Source organism: Arachis ipaensis, chromosome B8 (genome assembly GCF_059453495.1).
Source record: "Arachis ipaensis isolate K30076 ecotype BB chromosome B8, ASM5945349v1, whole genome shotgun sequence".
Classification (NCBI taxonomy): domain Eukaryota; kingdom Viridiplantae; phylum Streptophyta; class Magnoliopsida; order Fabales; family Fabaceae; genus Arachis; species Arachis ipaensis.
In genome coordinates, this window is record NC_142443.1 from 52,609,871 (window position 1) to 52,627,730 (window position 17,860).

The following is a 17,860-nucleotide window of genomic DNA, read 5'->3' on the forward strand; positions in this document are numbered from 1 at the left end:
ACATGGAAGAAGCATCTCCATTCCTGCCATTGGAACAAACAACTTTGAGCTGAAACCTCAATTAGTTTCTCTAATGCAGCAGAACTGCAAGTTTCATGGACTTCCATCTAAAGATCATTTTCAGTTCTTAACTGAATTCTTGCAGATATGTGATACTGTTAAGACTAATGGAGTAGATCCTGAAGTCTACAGGCTCATGCTTTTCCCTTTTGCTGTAAGAGACAGAGCTAGATTATGGTTGGATTCTCAACCCAAAGACAGCCTGAACTCTTGGGATAAGCTGGTCACGGCTTTCTTAGCCAAGTACTTTCCTCCTCAAAAGCTGAGCAAGCTTAGAGCTGATGTTCAAATCTTCAGACAGAAAGAAGGTGAATCCCTCTATGAAGCTTGGGAAAGATACAAACAGTTGACCAAAAAGTGTCCTTCTGACATGCTTTCAGAATGGACCATCCTGGATATATTCTATGATGGTTTATCTGAGCTATCAAAGATGTCACTGGACACTTCTGCAGGTGGATCCATTCACCTAAAGAAAACGCCTACAGAAGCTCAAGAACTCATTGACATGGTTGCTAATAACCAGTTCATGTACACTTCTGAAAGGAATCCTGTGAGTAATGGGACGCCTATGAAGAAGGGAGTTCTTGAAGTTGATACTCTGAATGCCATATTGGCTCAGAACAAAATATTGACTCAGCAAGTCAATATGATCTCTCAGAGTCTGAATGGAATGCAAGCTGCACCCAACAGTACTCAAGAGGCTTCTTATGAAGAAGAAGCTTATGATCCTGAGAACCCTGCAATAGTAGAGGTGAATTACTTAGGTGAACCTTATGGAAACACCTATAACTCATCATGGAGAAATCATCCAAATTTCTCATGGAAGGATCAAAAGTCTCAACAAGGCTTTAATAATGGTGGAAGAAACAGGTTTAGCAATAATAAACCTTTTCCATCATCCACTCAGCAACAGGCAGAGAACTCTGAACAAAATACTTCTAATTTGGCAAACTTAGTCTCTGATCTGTCTAAGGCCACTGTAAGTTTCATGAATGAAACAAGATCTTCCATTAGAAATTTGGAAGCACAAGTGGGCCAGCTGAGTAAAAGGATCACTGAAATCCCTCCTAGTACTCTCCCAAGCAATACAGAAGAGAATCCAAAAGGAGAGTGCAAGGCCATTGACATAAGCACCATGGCCGAACCTACAAGGGGAGTGGAGGACGTGAATCCCAAGGAGGAAGACCCCCTGGGACGTCCAGTGATCAATAAGGAGCTTTCCTCTGAGGAACCAAAGGACTCTGAGGCTCATCTAGAGACCATAGAGATTCCATTGAACCTCCTTATGCCCTTCATGAGCTCTGATGAGTATTCCTCTTCTGAAGAGAATGAGGATGTTACTGAAGAGCAAACTGCCAAGTTTCTTGGTGCAATCATGAAGCTAAATGCCAAATTATTTGGCATTCATACTTGGGAAGTTGAACCTCCCTTGTTCATCAATGAACTAAGTGATCTAGATCAACTGACATTGCCTCAGAAGAGACAGGATCCTGGAAAGTTCATAATACCCTGCACCATAGGCACCATGATCTTTAAGGCTCTGTGTGACCTTGGTTCAGGAATAAACCTCATGCCCCTCTCTGTAATAGAGAAACTGGGAATCTATGGGGTGCAAGCTGCTAAAATCTCATTATAGATGGCAGACAATTCAAGAAAACAGGCATATGGACAAGTAGAGGACGTATTAGTAAAGGTTGAAGGCCTTTACATCCCTGCTGATTTCATAGTCCTGGATACTGGAAAGGAAGAGGATGAATCCATCATCCTAGGAAGACCTTTCCTGGCCACAGCAAGAGCTGTGATTGATGTTGACAGAGGTGAAATAGTCCTTCAATGGAATGAGGACTCCCTTGTATTTAAAACTCAAGGATCTCCCTCTGCAACCATGGAGAGGAAGCAGAAAAAGCTTCTCTCAAGGCAGAGTCAACTAGAGCTCCCACAGTCAAACTCTAAGTTTGGTGTTGGGAGGCCACAACCAAACTCTAAGTTTGGTGTTGAACTCCCATATCCAAACTCTAAGTTTGGTGTTGGAGAGTCTCAACAAAGCTCTGCACATCTGTGAGGCTCATTGAGAGCCCACTGTCAAGCTATTGACATTAAAGAAGCGCTTGTTGGGAGGCAACCCAATGTTTATTTATCTAACTATATTTTTCTTAGTTATATGTCTTTGTAGGTTCATGATCATGTGTAGTGACAAAATAAATATAAAAATTGAAAATGGAATCAAAAATAGTAGAAGAAAAATCACACCCTGGAGGAGCATCTGTCTGGCGTTCAGCGCCAGAACAGAGCATGGTTCTGGCGCTGAACGCCCAAAATGGGCAACTTCTGGGTGCTGAACGCCAGAACAGGCATGGTTCTGGCGTTCAACGCCAGAAATGGCACACAAATGGGCGTTGAACGCCCAGAGTTGTGTGTAAAGGCATTTTTACATGCCTAATGGGTGCAGGGACATAAATCCTTGAACACCTCAGGATCTGTGGACCCCACAGGATTCACTCAGGATCTGTGGACCCCACAGGATCCACTCAGGATCTGTGGACCCCACAGGATCCCCACCTACCTCCATTCACTTCTTCTCACCACTCTCTTTCATACAACCCCATAAACACTCTTCCCCAAAAACCCTTCACCAATCACCTCAAACTCTCTTCCCCATCACCTCTTCACCACTCACATCCATCCACTCTTCCCCATAAACCTACCTCATAAACTCCACCTACCTTCAAAATTCAAAACCAATTTCCCACCCAAACCCACCCATATGGCCGAACCTTAACCCCCCCTCCCTTCCCTATATAAAGCCCTATATTCTTCATCAAATTCACACAACACACCCCTCTACACCCTTCTTGGCCGAAACTACATCTCCCTCTCCCTCTCCATATTTCTTCTTCTTCTTCTTCTATTCTTTTGTTTATTGCTCGAGGGCGAGCAATATTCTAAGTTTGGTGTGGTAAAAGCATAGCTTTTTTGTTTTTCCATTACCATTGATGGCATCTAAGACCGGAGAATCCTCTAGAAGAGGGAAAGGGAAGACAAAAGCTTCCACATCCGAGTCATGGGAGATGGAAAGGTTCATCTCCAAAGCCCATCAAGACCACTTCTATGATGTTGTGGCCAAGAAGAAGGTGATCCCTGAGGTCCCTTTCATACTCAAAAGAAATGAGTATCCGGAGATCCGACATGAAATTCAAAGAAGAGGTTGGGAAGTTCTAACAAATCCCATCCAACAAGTCGGCATCCTAATGGTTTAAGAGTTCTATGCTAATGCATGGATCACCAAGAACCATGATCAAAGTAAGAACCCGGATCCAAAGAACTATGTTACAATGGTTCGGGGGAAATACTTAGATTTTAGTCCGGAGACTGTGAGGTTGGCGTTTAACTTGCCCATGATGCAAGGAGATGAATGCCCCTACATTAGAAGGGTCAACTTTAATCAAAGGTTGGACCAAGTCCTTATGGACATATGTGTAGAAGGAGCTCAATGGAAGATTGACTCCAAAAGCGAGCCGGTTCAACTAAGAAGATTGGACCTCAAGCCTGTAGCTAGAGGATGGTTGGAGTTCATTCAATGCTCAATCATTCCCACTAGCAACCGGTCTGAAGTCACTATAGACCGGGCCATCATGATCCATAGCATCATGACTGGAGAAGAGGTGGAAGTTCATGAGATTATACCTCAAGAACTCTACAAGGTGGCTGACAAGTCCTCTACTATGCCAAGGTTAGCCTTTCCTCACCTCATCTGCCACCTATGCAATTCGGCTGGGATTGACATAGAGGGAGATATCCTTATTAAAGAGGACAAGCCCATCACTAAGAAAAAGATGGAGCAAGCAAGAGAGCCCATTCATGGAGCTCAAGAGGCGTATGAAGCTCATCACCATGAGACCCCGGAGATGCCTCAAATGCACTTTCCTCCACAAAACTATTGGGGGAAAATCAACACCTCCCTAGGAGAATTGAGTTCCAATATGGGACAATTAAGGGTGGAACATCAAAAGCACTCCATCATGCTTCATGAAATAAGAGAAGATCAAAAAGCAATGAGGGAGGAGCAACAAAGACAAGGAAGAGACATAGAAGAGCTCAAGGACATCATTGGTTCCTCAAGAAGGAAACGCCACCATCACTAAGGTGGATTCATTCCTTGTTCTTGCTTTCTCTGTTTTTCATCTTCTATGTTATGTGCTTATCTATGTTTGTGTCTTCATTACATGATCATTAGTAGTAGTAACTATGTCTTAAAGTTATAAATATCTTATGACTCCATCACCTCTCTTAAATGAAAAATGTTTTAATTCAAAAGAACAAGAAGTACATGAGTTTCGAATTTATCCTTGAACTTAGCTTAATTATATTGATGTGGTGACAATGCTTCTTGTTTTCTGAATGTATGCTTGAACAGTGCATATGTCTTTTGAAGTTGTTGTTTAAGAATGTTAAATATGTTGGCTCTTGAAAGAATGATGACTAGGAGACATGTTATTTGATAATCTGAAAAATCATAAAAATGATTCTTGAAGCAAGAAAAAGCAGCAAAGAACAAAGCTTGTAGAAAAAAAAAATAGGCGAAAAAAAAAATATAGAAAGAAAAAGAAAAAGCAAGCAGAAAAAGCCAAAAGCTCTTAAAATCAAGAGGCAATAGCAAAAAGCCAATAACCCTTAAAACCAAAAGGCAAGGGCAAATAAAAAGGATCCCAAGGCTTTGAGCATCAATGGATAGGAGGGCCTAAAGGAATAAAATCCTGGTCTAAGCGGCTAAACCAAGCTGTCCCTAACCATGTGCTTGTGGCGTGTAGGTGTCAAGTGAAAACTTGAGACTGAGCGGTTAAAGTCAACGTCCAAAAGCAAAAAAAAAAGAGTGTGCTTAAGAACCCTGGACACCTCTAATTGGGGACTTTAGCAAAGCTGAGTCACAATCTGAAAAGGTTCACCCAATTATGTGTCTGTGGCATTTATGTATCCGGTGGTAATACTGGAAAACAAAGTGCTTAGGGCCACGGCCAAGACTCATAAAGAAGCTATGTTCAAGAATCATCATACTGAACTAGGAGAATCAATAACACTATCTGAACTCTGAGTTCCTATAGATGCCAATCATTCTGAACCTCAATGGATAAAGTGAGATGCCAAAACTATTCAAGAGGCAAAAAGCTATAAGTCCCGCTCATATGATTGCAGCTATGTTTCATTGATAGTTTGGAATTTATAGTATATTCTCTTCTTTTTATCCTATTTGATTTTCAATTGCTTGGGGACAAGAAACAATTTAAGTTTGGTGTTGTGATGAGCGGATAATTTATACGCTTTTTGACATTGTTTTTAGTATGTTTTTAGTAGGATCTAGTTACTTTTAGGGATGTTTTCATTAGTTTTTATGTTAAATTCACATTTCTGGACTTTACTATGAGTTTGTGTGTTTTTCTGTGATTTCAGGTATTTTCTGGCTGAAATTGAGGGACTTGAGCAGAAATCAGATTCAGAGGTTGAAAAAGGACTGCTGATGCTGTTTGGATTCTGACCTCCCTGCACTCAAAGTGGATTTTCTGGAGCTACAGAACTCGAAATGGCGCGCTTCCAATTGCGTTGGAAAGTAGACATCTAGGGCTTTCCATAAATATATAATAGTCCATACTTTGGCCAAGAATAGACGACGTAAACTGGTGTTCAACGCCAGCTTTCTGCCCAAACCTAGCGTCCAGCGCCAGAAAAGGAGCCAAAACCAGAGTTGAACGCCCAAACTGGCACAAAAGCTGGCGTTCAACTCCAAGGAGGACCTCTACACGTGTAACACTCAAAGCCCAGCCCAAGCACACACCAAGTGGGCCCCAGAAGTGGATTTATGCATCAATTACTTACTCATGTAAACCCTAGTAGCTAGTTTATTATAAATAAGACCTTTTACTATTGTATTTGGCATCGGGGGATTACCTTATGATCCTTTGATCACGTTTTAGGGGGCTGGCCATCTCAGCCATGCCTGGACCTTTCACTTATGTATTTTTAACGGTAGAGTTTCTACACTCCATAGATTAAAGGTGTGGAGCTCTGCTGTTCCTCAAAGATTAATGCAAAGTCCTACTGTTTTCTATTCAATTCATCTTATTTCGCTTCTAAGATATCCATTCGCACCCAAGAACGTGATGAAGGTGATGATTATGTGTGACGCTCATCACCATTCTCCCCTATGAACACGTGCCTGACAAACACTTCCGTTCTACATGAAATAAGCTAGAATGAATATCTCTTAGATCCCTTAATCGGAATCTTCGTGGCGTAAGCTAGAATGATGGCGGCATTCAAGAGAATCCGGAAGGTCTAAACCTTGTCTGTGGTATTCCGAGTAGGATTCAATGATTGAATGACTGTGACGAGCTCCAAACTCGCGATTGCAGGGCGTTAGTGACAGACGCAAAAGGATAGTAAATCCTATTCCAGCATGATCGAGAACCGACAGATGAATAGCCGTGCCGTGACAGGGTGCGTGAGCATATTATTCACTGAGAGGATAAGATGAAGCCATTGGCAAGGGTGATGCCTCCAGACGATTAGCCGTGCCGTGACAGGGCATTGGATCATTTTCCCGAGAGATGACCGAAAGTAGCCATTGACAGTGGTGATGTATCACATAAAGCCAGCCATGGAAAGGAGTAAGACTGACTGGATGAAGATAGCAGGAAAGCAGAGGTTCAGAGGAACGAAAGCATCTCCATTCGCTTATCTGAAATTCCTGCCAATGAATTACATAAGTATCTCTATCCCTATTTTATTATATAATATTCGAAAACACCATTATCACTTTATATCCGCCTGACTGAGATTTGCAAGGTGACCATAGCTTGCTTCATACCAACAATCTCCATGGGATTCGACCCTTACTCGCGTAAGGTATTACTTGGACGACCCAGTGCACTTGCTGGTTAGTTGTATCGAAGTTGTGACAAATTATGAATGTGTAATCACGATTACGCGTACCAAGTTGCTCACGTGCCAGGAATAGTTTGAGCCTGGACATCACAATTTCGGGCACCAGGAAGCATGCTCATGTGAAATCAAAACAATTGAATTACCATGAAAAAAAATTTTATTTTCAGTATTTAATTAAGGGGATACAAAAATTCCCCAATTGCAAAATAAAAAGAATCAGTGCACATGGGATAAAATTAAAGTTAATGCATGAATTTGCAATACAAAGTGAGAAAAATTGAGCAAATGGGTTAAGAAACTTTGAATTACAAAATATTTATGTTAGGTGAGATCTTAGACTAATCAAGGATTCACTTATTAGCTCACTTAGCCTTATACATATACCCTTACCTTTACCTTGGCCCCATTACAACCTTGAAAAAGACCTCATAATTTTTGTATGTTTGTATTCTATAATTGTTGATTGGTTAGATGAAGAACAAAGTTATAGAAAGTAAGGATAAAAAGAAGAATAGAGTGATTAGCCCAATAAACACTGAGTGACTAGAGAGTAAACACAAAAGCCAGTGAGGGTTCAATAGCTCATCACCATATATCTCTGCTTAAATTGTTAATTGTCTTGCAAGTTTGAAAAATATTTTTACCCATCTCAATTGTAAAAGTGCTTTAACATTATCTATGGTTGGCTATGCATATATGATTCCTTGAGAATGTGAATTAATTTAACTACATGTAAGTTTTATATACAAGTGAATAACAATTAGAATTGCATGATTCATTTAGGTAGTTGCATTTAGGATAGATTGCATTGCATGTGATTCCACCACTTTAAGCTTATCTTATTCTTTATCTTGGACTTAGCATGAGGACATGCTATTGTTTAAGTGTGGGGAGGTTGATAAACCCATATTTTATGATATATATTGTGCTCAATTCAAGAGATTTATTCAATCCTTCACCCACTTATTCATGAAAATTGCATGGTTTAACTTTCCCTTCCTTATTATGTGATATATGTGAAATACATGTTTCCTATGCTTTGAAATTAATTATTTTAATTACCCTTTATTGCCATTCGATGCCGTGATTTGTGTGTTAAGTAGTTTCAGATCTCCTGAGGCAGGAATGACTTAAAGGATGGAAAAGAAACATACGAAAACGGAAGGAAAGCACAAAATAGAGTTTGTGAAGAAACTGGCAGTGACGCGAATGCATGGACGACGCGGTCGCATGCCCAGTGCGAAAAGGCAGTGACGCGAATGCGTGCCATGAGCAGAACACGGATGACGCGTACGCATGACCGAAGCGAGCGTGTGATAAGGAAAACTCCAGATGACGCGACCGCATGACCCACGCGGACGCGTGACAGACGCCACGAACCAGAAATTACAGAGAATGCTCCAAGCGATTTCTAAAACCCTTTTTGGCCCAGATCCAAGTCCAGAAGGCACAGATTAGAGGTTATAAAGTGGGAGAATGCATCCATTCAAAAACGGAGCGCTCCAATTATTCACTTTTCATAGTTTAGATGTAGTTTTTAGAGAGAGAGGTTCTCTCCTCTCTCTTAGGTTTTAGGATTAGGATTTCTTATTATTTCAATTTAGTATTCCAACTCTTTATCAGGTTCAATATTCCTTTTACTTTATATTTCTCTTTTACTTCCAGATATTTTAATGCTTTCCTTTAATTACTTTTGTTGCCAAATTGGCTTATGAACCATTCATGTTTAGATTTGAATTTCTATTTAATATAATTTGAGGTATTTCAGTTATGATTGCTTTCTTTTATTCATGTTACTGTTGCTTCCAATCTGAAGACATTTTTATTTGAGTAAGTTTACCTTTCCCCTTTTGGCTTTGGTTGATTAATTGGCAACTCTTGAGTTATCAAACTCAACGTGATTAATAATTGTTGTCTTTGCTAATTGAATTGAACTTCAATAACTCCAGTCCTTTCTTAGGAATTGACCAGGACCTGAGGATCAAACTAATTACTCACTTGACCTTCCTTTGCTTTAGTAAAGGCTATCTAAGTGGGATTAAAACTCAATTCTCATCACCATTGATAAGGATAACTAGGATAGGACTTCCAAATTCTCATACCTTGCCAAGAGTTTATTTTATAGTTATTTATTTATTTTATTTGTCATTTAAATTAGTTGTTCCTTACTTTCAAAACCCCAATTTACAAAACTCATAACCAATAATAAGAACATACCTCCCTGCAGTTCCTTGAGAAGACGACCCAAGGTTTAAATACTTCAGTTATCAATTTTAAAAGGGGTTTGTTACTTGTGACAACCAAAACGTTTGTAAGAAATGATTTTTGTTGGTTTAGAAGCTATACCTGCAACGAGGATTTATCTGCGAATTTCTAGACCACGCAAAAGTTCTCTCTTCAAAATGGCGCCGTTGCCGGGGAACTGCAAACGTGTGCCTTATTATTGGTTATTGTAAATATTTTTTTTGATTTGTTTATTTGTTTTTGTTTTTCCCTTTTTTATTTTTTTATTAGCTACTATGAATTCTCACCCCTCTCGCTTTGAGTTTGGTTCTAATATTGTTGAATGGAACAGAAGTTATAGCAGGAACATGCATCAAGGTCAGAGAAATCAAAGATGGATGGAGCCAAGAGGATTTGATCAACCCTTTAGGCAACAACACCCTCCAAGATATCATGGACAAAGACCATTATACATTGCAAACCAAGCTAATAGATATGGTGGACAGCCTTGTAATTACCAACAAGCCCCACCCTGTGCCTATAGACCATCCTCTCAACATAACGTTGAACCACCACACTCACAAGCTCCTTTTCACCATTCACCACCATATGATCCTTATTTATCCCAATTCTAATCCAATTACTCCCAAACACCACCAATTCCTTATGTACCATGTCCATATCCATCACCTCGAGAATCACAGGTTCGCCTCAAGGAAATAGTAGATCAACTTCATACAACCCTTCATCAGCTGGAGCAAGCAATACATCAATTATCTTCCAGACGTTTAGACACTCAAGGAACTCCAATAGTCTTATGTGGAGAATCTAATGACAAACGTAGCATGAAGGAGACACTAGAAACCCCAGAGGGCAGTAATGTGCACAACTTTGTTCTGGAACAATTGGAGGAAGCTCAAATTATCCAAGAAGAAGAAGTACTGATTGAAGATTTAGGAGATGCTGAACCTCCATGGGAATCCAGAGTTGTGAAAAATTCCGTCAAGGATGTTACAATTGATGCTAAGGAGGATAGTGCACAACCCCCAAAGCAGGTATTTCATGAAGAACTAGACGGAATAACCCAAGACGCACGTTTCCTTGATGATGATAGTCTCAAGTCAAGTTCTCCTAGTAATGAACTTGCATCCGCAAGTGAATTCTCTGAGATTGAAGAACCTTATCCAAGTGAATACGAAGATGATGTCGAGGTAGATTTTTCTCAACCTCCAACTTATGACTTGAGTGATGCGACAGATGTCGAAGACTTTGATCAAGACATGGTCGCATTTGAAGAAGTTTGCAAGGAAGTGGAGGAATTTGTAGAAGATTACAAGGGAGTAGACCTTACAAAACCACTGGAAACACCTATCCCAAGGCCATTGCCACCCAATACAAGCTTCAAGTGGATCAAATCCTTAACCTTTAACTTTATTTTTCCACTTGAATATGGTTTGCTTGAAACAGATGGCCAGCTTAGAGATCTCTGCGGCTTTAAGAGTAAGAGGGAAATGGCTCGTACTTAGAGCTGGTGCACAAGGTTCAATAAGGTTTCACGCTTCAATTTGAAGTGCACGGATTGGTATCATGTTTAATCGAATGGATCTCTTAAAACGTTTGGTCATCTTCGTGAGAATCTAATTTCTAAACTGCCTGGATGAAAAAATATAGATCAAGACGAAGGCGAATTTAAAAGCAAAGTTTGGGATCCCGGAAAATATTCTGATATTCGTCACCCCGGGAGCTTGAGAATCTGTTTGAAGCTGCTCAGAAGCTTTACATGCCTAGTTTGGGACCCCGGAGGCTGTTGGCATTCCAAACATTGGTGGAGATTTCTGGATGAATTTAAGCATAAGCCGCCATAACAGGAAGCTCATCCAATGTCCAACTTAAGGACTTTAACTAAAAGTGCCAGGTGGGAGACAGCCCACCATGGTATGGTCATTCTTTTTCAATTTTTATTTCGTACTATTTGATTTTATGTTATATTATTTTTATTGAACCTGGATGATATTCATAGCATTTGGATTAGCATTGCATAATTGCATAATTGCATAAGAAAAAAAAAGAAAGGAAGGCGTGTGACGTGATCGCATCGCTAAAGCGTTCGCGTCAGTTGCAAAACACCCCCCACGCGTCCGCATCATTCACGCGGCCGTGTGATCTGGAAATCGGCATAAATATCCAACGCCCAGAAATCTGGGATGGAATCATGCGACTGGTGTGCGTTTAGCACAAAATGGCTCACGCGTTCGCGTCCATCATGCGAACGCGTCACTTGCACAAAAACTCATCCCACGCGAAAGCGTGAGCGACGCGTCCGCTTCACGTGGATTGCACATCACCCAAAAAGGAGACGGAGAGTTGCGCTGAAACGATGCTGGAATTTTGCGTTTCGCATAATTTCCAGCGACGTGGTCACGTGCCTCACGCAACCGCGTCATTTATCCTTTTACCCATTCTATGCGATGGCGTCACTCACGCGATCGCGTCAACCCCTTTCCACCCTAGCCACGCGACTGCGTGCCCCACGCGTTCGCGTGGATTCAAATTTACTAACCCCCAGTGACGCGAAACCCTATCCGTTGCGCCCCTTCCATTCCCCTTCTTCTCCCTTCCTTCTCTACAACTGATGCGCATAAACTTGTTATGCTACGATTTAGGAAATTGCACGATCGGCAAAATTCCTTCCGGCAAGTGCACCGGTTATCGTCAAGTAAAAACTCACAATAGAGTGAGGTCGAATCCCACAAGGATTGGTTGAGTGAGCAATTCGGATTAGAAGTATGTTCTAGTTGAGCGGAATCAAGATTTAGATGAGAATTGCGGAATGTAAAATTGCATGAATTAAAGAGCGAGAAGCTAAATTGCTGAAATTAAAAGGGATGGGGGTGATTGCATGAATTTAATTGCAGAATGTAAAGAGAAAGTGGTAGATCAGAAATGGGAGTTCATTGGGTGTTAGGAGATATTGAGATCTCCGAATCAAAACAACTTTTATCCCTTCCTCAACCAATGCATTCATTGAATTTTGCTTGGCAATCTTATATGATTGGATCCCAATCCCTTGGCTCACCAATTCTCTCTAAAAACAAACAAATTCCCAATCCCTTGGTTTAAATGTTCATAAGAAGAGATGATGCTCGATCACTGATTATACCACACAGTTTCATGAACCACAATTTGGTAGGATTACATGTCACAATATCCATCCAAACCCCAATCCAATTCACTGTGAGAAAGCTTCTCTAGCATGAATCCTCCATTCCTTTCCCAAGGTTCCGAAGGATTCCAATTATGGGTAGTTTCTTTCCCAAGACAACTACCCAATGGAATTAGATCGAGAAGCTTTCTAACAAAATTCAAGAGAAAAGATTGAAGAAGAAGATAAAACTATTATTGATTCATTGAATTACAATAGAGCTCCCTAACCCAATGAAAGGGGTTTAGTGAGTCATAGCTCTGAATTCAATTACAAAACTAAAGGAAAATGATCCAAAGTTCTCTGTGTATCCAAAAAAACTTCCTCTAACTTAAATTCTATCCTATTTATACACTTTCTAAATTGAGCTTCTGTTGTGTTTCTTGGGCTTTGAGGCCTTTCCCTGAATTCCTTTTGCTTTGGGTTTATGGTCCATAATTCTGATGAGGCTGTGATCCAATTCTGTAACATTCATTGAGCAAACTTAGTGATAAACAAGTAATGACACAAGACTCAACAAATTAAAGCTCCAGACTCATCAATTCTTCAGGCCCAATCCCATAAACCATGATATTCAATTGGGTTTCATACCATAATACGTTCAAGTTAATGTTTGTGCTCAAATGCTAACTTAAACTTCAATATATTTGGCCCAGAAACCCCTTTCAAAAAGTGGCGTTTAAGTTGAAGTTTAAGTTTCAGTTTAAGGTTAGACTGAAACTTAAACGTGGAAATGGAAGAAAGCAACCCAGGAGTGTGAAATGTCGAACACGTTTAAGCTTCAATTTAAGGTTAAACTGAAGCTTAAACGTGGAAATGAAGAAAGCAACCCTGGAGGAGCAATTGGGTCGAACACGTTTAAGCTTCAGTTTAAGGTTAAACTGAAGCTTAAACGTGGAAATGAGAAAGCAACCCTGGAGGAGAGAAATAGTCGAACACGTTTAAGCTCCAGTTTAAGGTTAAACTGGAGCTTAAACGTGGAAATGCTCCTGGTGCCTTTCTTACTTCCGGCGTTTAACCTCCAGTTTAAGGTTAAACTGGAGGTTAAACGTGGAAATGCTTCCTGGTGAGAATTGTGTCGAACACGTTTAAGCTCCAGTTTAAGGTTAAACTGGAGCTTAAACGTGGAAATGCTCCCTTGGTGAAATTCTCATTCTGGCGTTTAACTTCCAGTTTAAGGTTAAACTGGAGGTTAAACGCCAGTTCCAGCATTTCTTAGCCTTCATGATTCTGGCGTTTAAGCTCCAGTTTAAGCTTAAACTGGAACTTAAACTCCACATGTGATATTCAAGCTTCCTTTATTGATTTTGTTGCTTCCTTGCCTAGCCTCTTCTTCCCTGAAATCATCCAAACAATTGCATCAAAGTCTTGCAAAATTTCATGAGAAATCTTCCATTCATAGCATTCAAGTAATATAACTAAAAACTCATGGAATTTGCATCAAAATCATACTGTTTGGATGGTTCATTGCTTTGTTATTCATTTAACCATTCTTGGTTACTTTAAGCTCAAGAAAATGCATAAAACAACTAAAACTAACAGAAAAATGCTAGTGAAACTAGCCTAAGATGCCTTGGCATCACAACACCAAACTTAATACTTGCTTGTCCCTAAGCAAGTCCTGAGTTATTTGAGAAGAAAGTATGAAACAGAAAGCAATTACATTGGCTATATTAGCAAGCATTTGAAGTTCATCAGAAGGGTTTTATGCAGAAAGTTGCAGTATCACTTTTTCATTCTTATCAGGTAAGATTATCACTTTTTCATTGCATCCATCAAACACTGCTATGGCCTCTTGTTATTCTTATGTCCTTGGCACTTTTCTCTTCTTTGTTTTTCTTTTCTTTTTTTCTTAGAGCTCCTTTGCTCCTTGTTTGCTTAGTGTCATGTGTTGCACAAGCCTTTGGCATTTTCTTTTTCTTATCAGTGCACTACACATATCCACTCCAGGCATTTTAGTTCACATTTCTTCTTGAGACATTGGTGCCCAGCACCTCTTTGTGTGACTAAATGTTTTGTATTTAGGTTGCTCTTGATAATGGACTTTTGGTTGATAATCCCGGGTTAGTTAACCCAAGTTACCAAGTGTTGAAACACTCCTCAGAACCTATTCATCCAAGCATATCCTTAATACATAAACACCACAGGCATTTGTCTCAGAAGTTCAAACCATTGGTGCCTAGCTTATTTTCTCAATTTTTTTTGCTTTTTGGTTGCCCTTTTTCAGTGGCTTTTTCTTTCTTTTTCATGGCCAAAGACATTTATTCATTAAGATCCATAGACAGTTTTTAATTTCTACACAAAAAATGATAATTCTACACTCTATTTCCAGTGATCTGACTAAACAATCAAGCATGCATACCACCACTTAATTCTACTTGATTTGTCACTAATTGAGCCAAGTTACTTTTGTTCAAACTTTTCTTTTATTTTTGGAAACAGAACAAGCATGGCAAGCATTTGTTTAAGAAGGTGAAGTTATACCCAAACATCTAGGTATTCACTTTATTCAAAGCAGTAAACAGACACTCATACTAAAAACTTCACATTCCAGAAGATTCAATAATTACAGTTTAAACCAGACCAAGCATGCTTTTGTTTGCCTTTTAAAGAATGGTCAAGGAACACCACCACGTTGTGAAATTTCTTGTTTTCTCTTTGTTGCCAGGAAACAATTTGATTTCTCCTTCTTCTCCTAATTGTTGCTTCATGTTCTTTCTCAGATCCTTGTTTCCTTTCCTGCAAAGAGTGATGAAGCTGCTTGCTTCTCAAGCACTTGAGTGGTTAGCTCAACTATGTATGGGCAAGTGTCTGAGTCTTAAGTTGGTGTGTGAACACCAAACTTAGTATCCTACTTACTCCTCTGTTCTTTGAATCCTTGAGTTCTCCTTGGAATGAAGTTGCTGCTAAGGAATTTAAGCATTCTTGTGATTGCTTAGAATGGTTGTTCCTTTCATATAATTCAAAGGTTGTTGTGTTCAGTTGATCTGTGTGGTGGAACACCAAACTTAGAGTCACACATTCCCCTTTGAATTATTGATCCACGAATTCATTGTTTGGTGTGAAACACCAAACTTAATTCTTTGCAATGCACAGAAACTACTTCACCCTTTTTATTGAAACAAATAAAAGAAACAGCAAAGGGGTATTACCTCAGGTTGGGTTGCCTCCCAACAAGCGCTTCTTTAACGTCACTAGCTTGACGGTTGTCCCTTGTTAGGGTGGATTGTAGTGCTTGATGTCTTCTCCTCTCACTATGAAAACGTCCCCATTTGATTCCTTCATGACTTCTAAATGTTCCATAGAAAGAACTTTCCTGATTGTGAACACTTGAGGGAGCTGGGAAGTAATGGTTTTGAGGCCAGGTGGGATTGGCAGATAATGACTTGATATCACTTTATCTCCCGGAGAGAAACCTTCAGTGGGAATTTTCTTGTTTCTCCACCCTCTTGGCAATTTCTTTACAATTCTTCCCTTTCTCTTGAGGATTTCTTCATTGACCCTTATGCCAGGAGGATCCTTCTGATCTGTTTCTATTGATTCTTGTGGCTTTAACTCTTGCAATTCTTGTTTGCCTTCCAAGGACTGTTTCAGAATTTCAGCTGCTGGATTGCTTTCCTCCAAACACAGATGGCTACTATCATCCTTAGGCTTTTCAGGTTCTGGTTCAGGCTCAGATGCAGGTTTGAAAACATTGAAAATGAGCTGTTCATCATGTATTCTCAAAATTAGCTCTCCTTGTTCTACATCTATGAGCGCTCTAGCAGTGGCTAGAAATGGCCTTCCCAGAATGATAGGGTGTAGGTAGCTTTCCTCCATGTCCAAAATGACAAAGTCTGTGGGGAAGAAATAATTTCCCACTTTCACCAGCACATTTTCAACTACCCCTTCAGCTTGCTTCTGAGTTTTGTCAGCCAGTTGTATGATTACATCAGTGGATCTCACCTCATTCAGTTGTAGCCTCTTCATAAGAGTCAGAGGCATCACATTTATGCTAGCTCCTAGATCACAGAATCCTTTGTCAATTTTTGTTTCCCCTATGATGCAGGGGATATGAAAACTTCCTGGGTCTGTTTTCTTAGAGACTATGTCCTTCTTGATGAGGGCACTGCATTCCTTGTTCATTATTACAGTTTGTCCTCCCTTCAAAACTCTTTTCTTGCTCAGAAATTCCTTTAAATATTTGATATGTGTAGGCATCTGCTGGAGAATCTCAAGGAAGGGAATATTGATATGGAGAGACTTAAATGTCTCTAAAAACCTTGAATAGGTTTTCCCTTTTTCACCTCCTCCTAACCTCTGAGGAAATGGTGCTTTTGGTTGGTATGTTTCCAGCATGCCTTTTTGCAGTTCCTTGGCTTGTTCAGTTTCACTTTCCTGCTTAACTTCTTCCACACCTTCCTTCAAGATTTCTGGCTCCTGTTCTGAGGGTCTGATTCCTTCTTCTTCTGAGACTTCCTTCAATATGGTGATGGCCTTGCATTCTTCCCATCTCACTCTCTTTTGTTCCCCTTTAGGATTCTTTTCTGTGTCACTAGGGAACACTGCAGTTGACTTGGGGGCCTGTTGAGATAGCTCTCCTACTTGAGACTCCATCCTCTTGAGTTTTTCACCATGGTTCCTTAAGGTAGATCTCACATCATCCCTAAAGCTTTTCAACTCACTTATGTCCTGACCCATGTTTGCAAGCATTCCTTCTATCCTGTTTAATTGATCTTGAAATTGTTGGTTCGGATTAGGTTGGGCAGGTTGATTATTTTGGCCATGATATGGTGGTTGAGAGTAAGTGTTTTGTGTGGTTTGGTATGATCTTTGGTTAGATTTTTGGTATGTGGAATCATTATGTTGGTTGTGGTTGTAAGGTTTGTGGTTTTGTGGTTGGGTTTGTTGGTTCCCCCACCCAAAGTTTGGGTGGTTTTTCCATCCTGGATTGTAAGTGTTGGAATGTGGATCATATGATTGCCTTTGTTGGTTTCCCACATAGTTGGCCTCTTCCCAATCACCTCCTTCAGTGCTTACTTCCTCTTGATCTTGTGTGTGTATTGCAGCCACTTGCTTTGTTTCTAATTTCCTGGTGAGCTCTGCTAGTTGCTTGGCAAACACCTTGTTTTGGGCTAAAATTGTATCAACATGGCTCAGCTCCATGATTCCCTTAGTGTTGTGTCTCTCTGAAGCATAGTAGTACTCATTCTCAGCCACTGTCTCAATCACTTCAATGGCTTCTTCCACAGTCTTTTTCCTGTTCAATGAACCTCCTGATGAATGGTCTACAGCCTTCCTTGATTCATAAGAAAGTCCATCATAGAAAATATGCAATTGCACCCAGTCATGGAACATGTCTGGTGGGCATTTCCTTGTCAAATCCTTGAACCTCTCCCATGCCTCGTAGAGAGTTTCACCATCTTGTTGTCTAAAAGTCTGAACCTCAAATCGAAGCCT

The 17,860-nt window shown here is 40.2% G+C and overlaps 2 non-coding genes across 2 annotated transcripts; one reads left to right on the top strand and one right to left on the bottom strand.

Annotated features, from left to right (window-relative positions):
* Nucleotides 1–328: 328 nt before the first annotated feature.
* LOC148548097 (small nucleolar RNA R71) lies at nucleotides 329–436 on the bottom strand. The gene has a single exon (XR_015897186.1). It is a non-coding gene; the product is annotated as a small nucleolar RNA R71 (small nucleolar RNA).
* Nucleotides 437–17,756: 17,320 nt separating this feature from the next.
* On the top strand, nucleotides 17,757–17,860 carry LOC148548098 (small nucleolar RNA R71). Its single transcript, XR_015897855.1, has one exon. It is a non-coding gene; the product is annotated as a small nucleolar RNA R71 (small nucleolar RNA).